Below are 8,109 nucleotides of genomic sequence, written 5' to 3' on the forward strand. Positions count from 1 at the left end.
ACATGGGGCCTTTGTGGTCCCTGTGGTTCTTGTCCCTGGGAAAGTACCCAGGAACCAGGGGGTTTCCCTGTCAGTCACTGTCTCCTGAGAAGGTGACCATACATCACACCAAGAAAAGGGAACCCTGCCCACATCAGGCAGTTATGGTTGTGGAGGCAGCCAGGTCTCCTGTGGCCAGGGAAGAGGAATGGTTCGTTCTGGAATTTACAGAGAGAACTTACAACAAGCAATAGGACTTTCTTGGTGGAAATCGGTATAAATGGACAAATAAGTTCTTGGAATAGAGGATCTCCAAGAGGAACAGGGACTCGTTTCTTCCATTTTATACTGAGTCTTTGCATCTTTTCCCCACTCTGAGTCTCCCTGATGGCATTTGACAGTACCCCTGACATTCTGTCCCAAACCTACATCGGAATCTCCTCCTCTCCTTCCTGGAGAGCAAGCTTGGAAAAAACCACATAATTGGATAGATTGGGGCCACAGTTGGAAAATACTACTTGTCCCTTAGTGATGTGCTGGCATTTGGACCTTATTGGCTCTCAAGAGCCTATTGTGTGCATATCTTCCCAACTCTGCATTCAGTGACATCAGGACGGTAACTTGAAATTGGCTAATGTAGGGATATTTACACAATGGAAATTAGCAAATGTTACAAGAGGGTTCCCCTCTAGAACCAGAGGACCAGTTGTTAAACATCTATGAGCACATCACTGCGTATTCCATTTGCTTGAAATTCTCTTTTACCCTTATTTTCCCCCATATTGAGGTTTCTCAGCACTTTCTTTTTCTCCTGGACTAGTGAACTTAACCTTGAGAATAGGTTTAACCTTGAGCATGGTGCTCATAAAAAAGATCTTGTAAGCTTAAGGAGAAAATATTCCCTCCCGTAAAACTAGAGGAAAGCAGACCTATTTAAAGTGAGTTCTGATAAGGAGGTATATTGAGAATATTCACAAAGAGCATTAGTTTTATTCTCCTGCCAGTGGGAAGGCTTGTTGAAAGTGCATAGTCCTGCTCTGTTTTCATATAACAAAGGAGTCTTTTAAGATGCCTGGACTTCAGAGATTGTTCTGTACTGTGAAGTGTGGCCTTTAACCCTTAAAAGTCCATAATTCTGATTGGTTGTCACTCAATAGTTTGATGCCCTGATAACAATATTTACACTGATATATATATATATTTTCTGAGTGCATAACTTGCAAGTTTTTAAGTTGGTCCAGAAAAGAGCCTTTGGCATTTCCTTGCCTACCTCCATGCATGCTAAATTCCTTATTCAAAGGGTCTGAGAGCATATGAAATTTACGGGATCGCTTTGGATCATAGGGCTACTACGCCCTATGTGGTCTCAAGGCTGCCTGTCCATTTCCTCGTCTTTGATGAATTTCCTCGTCTTTGATGAATTTCCTCTTTCATTCTCCTCTATGCTATTGTAAATACTCGGTCTGCCTTTCAGTTCCCCGTATGCAGTTACAAGCAGATAACTCTTTCTTAGTTCCAGCAAATGATCTTTTCCTCCTACTTCATCAAACAACCATAAAAGAGTGAGAGATAAATAGTCACAGAGAACCTTACAGACGGTTTCCTAGGAGCTGACTAGCTAACCAAACCCACTTCCACCCAACCGAAGTGAAAAGAACAACATGAATAAAAGCAGCCAAAAGTCGCACCAGCAGCGCTGAGACAAGGAATGCCAAGAACTTTGAAAAATGGTATCTGGAGGCAACAATCTGGACTCTAAAGTTGAATGAGATTATATAACCCAAGATGATTCTACTGGGGAGTGATGATAGGGCAAAAGGAAGCCACACAACATTCTGAAAATTTTTATTAATCCTTCCACACCTATACCAAACCCATTATCCAGTCCTGTGAATTCTGTTCCTAGATATATCTGGAATCCTCTCAATTTCTCTGTATATCCATATTTTTAATATAAAGGAAAGTTACTCATGTGGATTATTTTTGTCCATATGATTATTGAACTCTCTTATCAATGTAGATAAATCTTCCAGATGCTTCTTTCATATTTCATAGGTAAAAAAAAAAGTCATATGCAAATAATAACTTTGTCTTCTCTTAAAAAAATGTTGGGACTTACATTAAAACTGAAAAATGTTGGGCTTCCCTGGTGGCGCAGTGGTTGAGAGTCTGCCTGCCGATGCAGATGTTGACTGACAGATATAAAGGAAATAGAGAAACTTCATGTGCATCTAGGTATGAAGACTATTTTTTTTTTGTGGTACGCGGGCCTCTCACTGTTGTGGCCTCTCCCGTTGAGGAGCACAGGCTCCGGACGCGCAGGCTCAGCGGCCATGCCTCACGGGCCCAGCCGCTCCGCGGCATGTGGGATATTCCCGGACCAGGGCACGAACCCATGTCCCCTGCATCGGCAGGCGGACTCTCAACCACTGCGCCACCAGGGAAGCCCTGAAGACTATTTTTAAGGACACCAAATCTTCCCAAATTATTTTACAGCTTTACTAAAATTACTGAATTTACTAAAATTGAGCTTTACTTACACTATTTATTTATTTTTGGCTGCGTTGAGTCTTTGTTGCTGCAGGCGGGCTTTCTCTAGTTGTGGCGAGCGGGGCCTACTCTTCGTTGCGGTGCGCGGGCTTCTCATTGCGGTGGTTCCTCTTGTTGTGGAACACGGGCTCTAGGCACACGGGCTTCAGTAGCTGTGGCACGCAGGCTCAGTAGTGGTGGCACACGGGTTTAGCTGCCCCGCGGCATGCAGGATCTTCCCCGACCAGAGATCGAACCTGTGTCCCCTGCATTGGCTGGCGGATTCTTAACCACCGTGCCACCAGGGAAGTCCACACTTTTTTTTTTTTACTTACACTCTTGATAGGACTTTGTTTTTGTAACTTGCCAAAAGTTAATTTGAAAGAACAAGTTAAGGATGGCTAAGAAAATTTTAATTAATAAAAAGGTTAAAAAAGGGGACCTGTCATATTTTAAGATATTTTGTAAAGCAGTTATTAGTTTGGTAATATTGACAGAATTCAAAGATGACTGAAACAAAATAGACTCTTAACAGACGCCAGAATAAAACACTTTATAAACGTCAAACAAAGGAAACATCTGAAATTAATGTGGAAGGTACAGATTGTTCAACGGAATGGTGCTGAAATTCTCTGCTTAGCATGGACACCTGTGAAGGGGCTGATGCGTCTTTGTGAGATTAAACTGGGAAGGTGGCAAGACTTCAGAGCAAACTAGAACTTGGAAATCTGAGGAAACTGCAGTCTCTCTGAATCTTCCTTTCATGGCTTTAGGACAGGGTTTCTCAGAGTGAGAAGTGTCATCCATCATGTAAGCATAAAAGAAAAGCAGTAATGGAAACCTCTGATATAAACAATGTTAAACAGCTTTTCTATTTTTTTATGCTGCATGGCTTGTGGGATACTAGTTCTCCGACCAGGGATCAAACTCAGGCCGTCGGCAGTGAAAGCACGGAGTCCTACTCCCTGGACCACCAGGGAATTCCCTAAACAGCTTTTCTTAACGTAGGATGTCTCAGAATCTTTAATAAGCTCACAGTTACCATGAATCTCTAAAAAGGCACACAGCATGGAATATTTACCAAACTTATTTAATCTTGGAACCCTTTTTGGGCAGAGCATATTTCTGGACTAGTGTCCCATGCAACACACTTTGGGAAAACGGTGTCAGTCAATAGGAAAGGAGCTATCTTGGTGGATATGTCACTCAGGGTTCTTGATTGGAATTACAATCCCATGTCTGCATAATTTAAGCATAAAAAGAATTTATTGGGAAGGGAACCCCTTGCTCTCAGACTCAATGGGAAGACTTGGAAAATGGGGCAGGATCAAGGAAGTTTGGCCATCAGAGAAGACTCCAGAGATGTCCCTTATAGAACCTCCGATATCTCTGAGATTGTGCATTACTGTCTCAGTCACACAGTGGTGGCATCTGATTCACTCTGGTGAGAAGTTCTGGGCGTGTTTTTGATTTTCTGGGCACGTGTTCTGTGTTCCATGTGCGTGACCGACAGGCGGTAGGCCACTCAAGGCCCCGTGCACACACTTGCAACCCTAGGGCACTTAGGCTACAGAGTCTTGAGGTTTGTTTTTTGGCCACAAGGTGGCTCACTTCTCTTTTCCATTTCTGGTTCAAGACTCTTAACTCTGGACCAATGCTGCCAGACATTTTCATTCAACAATCAGCCTGCACTCCAGCACGCCAGCCAGCTCCGTTGTGGCGACCCGCAGCCCCAGTGTCTTGGGACTGGACATACCAAGATGACCAATATGCGATCCTACACAAACAGCCTTAGAGCATCTCTATGAAGGCACCTCATGGGTTGATTATAACAATCTCAGACTTCTAGAAGTTTGGGCTTTTAAGGAATCACTTAGCTTTTTTTGGTGATTTTTTTTTCCTACTGTTAGATGAGAGGAACTATTTGGATTTGAGGTTAGTGATAATGAACCAGGTTATGACCTAGATTCATTTTGTATACCTAATCATTATGCTGAGGGTTTGGAAAAGGTGTTTATTCCTCATGGACTAATTATGGACAGGACTGAATGGCTTGCTTGAGATGTGATGAAGGAAATGGGAGGACATCACATCGTGGCCCTCTGTGTGCTCAAGGGGGGCTATAAATTCCTTGTTGACCTGCTGGATTACATCAAAGCCCTGAACAGAAATAGTGATAGATCCATTCCTATGACTGTAGACTTTATCAGACTGAAAAGCTACTGTAATGACCAGCCAACATAAAAGTAATTGGTGGAGATGATCTCTTAACTTTCACTGGAAAAGATGTCTTGATTGTTGAAGATATAACTGACACTGGCAAAACAATGCAAACCTTGCTTTCCTTGGTCAAGCAGCGTAATCCAAAGATGGTCAAGGTTGCAAACTTGCTGGTGAAAAGGACCCCTCGAAGTGTCGGATATAGGCTGACTTTGTTGGATTTGAAATTCCAGACAAGTTTGTTGTAGGATATGCTCTTGACTATAATGAATACTTCAGGGATTTGAATCATGTTTTTGTCATTAGAGAAACTGGAAAAGCAAAATACGAAGCCTAAGATGAGAGGTCAAGTTTGGAAACATCTGGAGTCCCATTGAAATCACCAGTAAAGTTGTCAAATGTTCTAGGTCTGTGGCCAGCTGCTTAGTAGAGCTTGTTGCATGTACTTTCTAAGAATTTTATCTGTTTTGTATTTTAGCAATGTCAGTTGTTGCATTCCAGAACTCTTTATTTGCTCTGAGCCTAGTCTATAGGCTCAGTTCCCTTTGGGTGGATTGTTGTTTGACCCGTGAATGAAAAATCTCTTAAACCACACCACTATTGAATGAAAATATTGAAATTGTATCTGTAAGAAACGTTTAAAGAAAAGAATATATTAGTTTTTTAGTCGGTATTTTAATTTTTGTATATTCAGGAAAGAAGTGATTGAATATTGTTACTTAGACGACTATGTGTTTAGAAAAGTAAGAAGCAGTCAGTTTCATATCAGTGACAGCACTTAGAGGTATCATTATGTCAGATAAACCAGATGTCCTGGAGTTATTTTAGTAGGTTTCAGTAGTATTAACTGTATTTTCCTGCTTGTTCTGATTATTTCTGGTGAATCTTTGTCAATGGTTCCTTTTAAATACAGATCAGTATGTTCCAGAAATGTACCACCTTTTGAATTCTTCAATGTAAAAATCCTTAAAGTCTGTCTCTTTAAAAGAACAAACAAACGAACAAAAACACCCAAGCATCTAGACTGGGCAACTCTTTGTTTTTTAAGTCTATTTCCCTTCCTTCTTTCTTTCTTTCTTTTTCTTTCTTTTTCTTTCTTTCTTTCTTTCTTTCTTTCTTTCTTTCTTTCTTTCTTTCTTTCTTTCTTTCTTTCATGTTTTTATCGAAGTAAGTTGCTCTACAATGTAATATAAATTATGATTCACGATATTTAAAGGTTATACTCCATTTATAGTTATTATAAATTATCGTCTATATTCCCCAGATGTACAATATATCCTTGTAGCTTATTTTATACCTAATAGTTTGTCCCTCTTAAGCTCCTACCCCTGTATTGCCTCTCCCCTCTCCCCACTGGTAACCACTAGTTTGTTCTCTATATCTGTGAGTCTGCTTCTTTCTTGTCATATTCCCTAGTTGGTTGCATTTTTTAGATTCCACATATAAGTGATAACATACAGTATTTCAGCCTGGGCAACTCTTGTTATGTGGCACTAAGCAAGGTGTTTCCGCATAGCGTTATCTCACTTGACTTGAACTGGCATAGGCGATGGAGGGGTCCCCTGATCACCCACCCAACTGGGGTGTGGCAGAGCCAGAATGCCATCCCAGGACTCATGGGTGTCCACTGGATGGGTAGTTTTCAAACCTGGCTGCATGTGACTCACCTCAAGAATTAACAAAGATACTGATGCCTGAGCCCCAACCCATACCAATTACATCAGAATCTCTGGGGGTAGGGTGCTGCATCTTTACAAACATGCTCTGAGGGTGAGGACCACCGCAATAGGTCTTAGACACGTAGCTCTCCTTCTCCTCCACGCCTTCCCAGGGAAGGGAGCTCTGGGCAAGGGCAGTGTGAGCACGTAATTCTCCTGTAGTTAAGAGTCAGATATATTATGAGAAACAGATCTATTTGCAGGAAATGAAAACATGTTCCTATATCTCTGTACTATGTTTTAAATAAAGGCAGCTTGGGAAAATGTCATGTATTACACCATTTCAAACTATATCTTTCTTTTGTTGCTGCTTTAGGCTTAATCAGGGATATATTTTATTTTTCTTACGTGCAAGATGCCAAGAATTATCCAGAGAGAATTGCACTCCCCTACAGGGCAGGAACCATGGTCCTTCTGTTCAAGGCTGAGTTCTCAGCATCCAGCACGGAGCTTGGCACACAGAGGGCACTTGATAAATTACACTGGATGGATAAATGGATGCTTGAGTGGATGCATGAGAGACAAGACCATCCACTTCTCTGGGGATATTCCCATTTGAAATATGATGGAAGACACTCATTGTAAGTGTCTAGATCAAAGCAGCAGCTGCAGGGACATCTCTAGAGAGCCAGCAGGAGGCAAATGAAAGTTTAAAGTTCTATTAGGGAGACTGACCCAGCTAAAGGGCCAGCTGGAGAGCTTAGTGGGGGAAAGAAGTTTGGAACCTTAGCAAGATGGGAAAAGAAACTAAAAGCGAACGACTGCAGGTGAGAGCAGTTATCTCATTTACTTTCTGAAAAGAGCAAAGTGGAATTGTTTGGAAAAGACACCTGTAGTTAAGGTTGAAAAAGCAAGTTGGAGAGAACCATCCACATCCTCGGTGTATAAAGTGAACGGAGTTATGATTCATCAGAACGTGGACATATGTTGGGATTTTATAATTTCTTGGCTTAATGATTTTAGTTCGTGGAGGACAAATGTCCCGTTGTGGTATTGGAGATATTGTCACGGGATTTTGGGTTTTTGGAGGTCCTGTTCTTTTCTGTGGGTTTGGGCACAGGTTTGAGTAGTACATGCAGCACAAAAAAGTCCCATTAAGACAGAACTGGACACTTGCTGGGTTTTACTTACTCTGGGCACTGGGAACTTGACTCCAATGGCCAAGCAGGATCTATGAGGTCAAGGACTAAATGATTATTATACAAGTTATTTATGCATTATGCATGGAAGTGAAAGGTCAGCTCTCATTCCACATCCCCCCAGTTCTCGGGGAGAGGTCCCTGGACAGGAGCAGTGGGAAATATGGATGAATGAATTATAAAATATGTGCCATGGTTATGCTGCTGTCATTGTCTCAGTTCTTCAGTTCCTCTTTGCTGACTAGTTAACTAGTGCTAACTAGTATCTAGTTAACTAGTGGTAACTCCTAACCAGTGTGGTGAAGGGGACAGTTTCAATTCTGGGGATTCTCTTCTGCGTGTTCCATGACATCCTTTCCACACAAAGGCTGAGGCTGCACCCATTTTCACCTCTTGTCCTTTCTCTGTTCATGGCCGTAACTGGCGGCTCTCCATCGTAGCTAAGTCTTTTTGTGTGTTTTCTTAGCACATGACAATGGTTTAATATGCTTAATATTTCAAGCATGCTTACAAATGAAGACAAT

General features: G+C 41.7%; 1 pseudogene; it reads left to right on the forward strand.

Moving 5' to 3' along the window:
• The first annotated feature begins 4,312 nt into the window (after window positions 1-4,312).
• Window positions 4,313-5,065, forward strand: LOC112407216 (hypoxanthine-guanine phosphoribosyltransferase-like; annotated as a pseudogene).
• Window positions 5,066-8,109: the final 3,044 nt, after the last annotated feature.

Source organism: Neophocaena asiaeorientalis, unplaced genomic scaffold (assembly GCF_003031525.2).
Source record: "Neophocaena asiaeorientalis asiaeorientalis breed wild unplaced genomic scaffold, Neophocaena_asiaeorientalis_V1.1 scaffold303, whole genome shotgun sequence".
Lineage (NCBI taxonomy): Eukaryota > Metazoa > Chordata > Mammalia > Artiodactyla > Phocoenidae > Neophocaena > Neophocaena asiaeorientalis.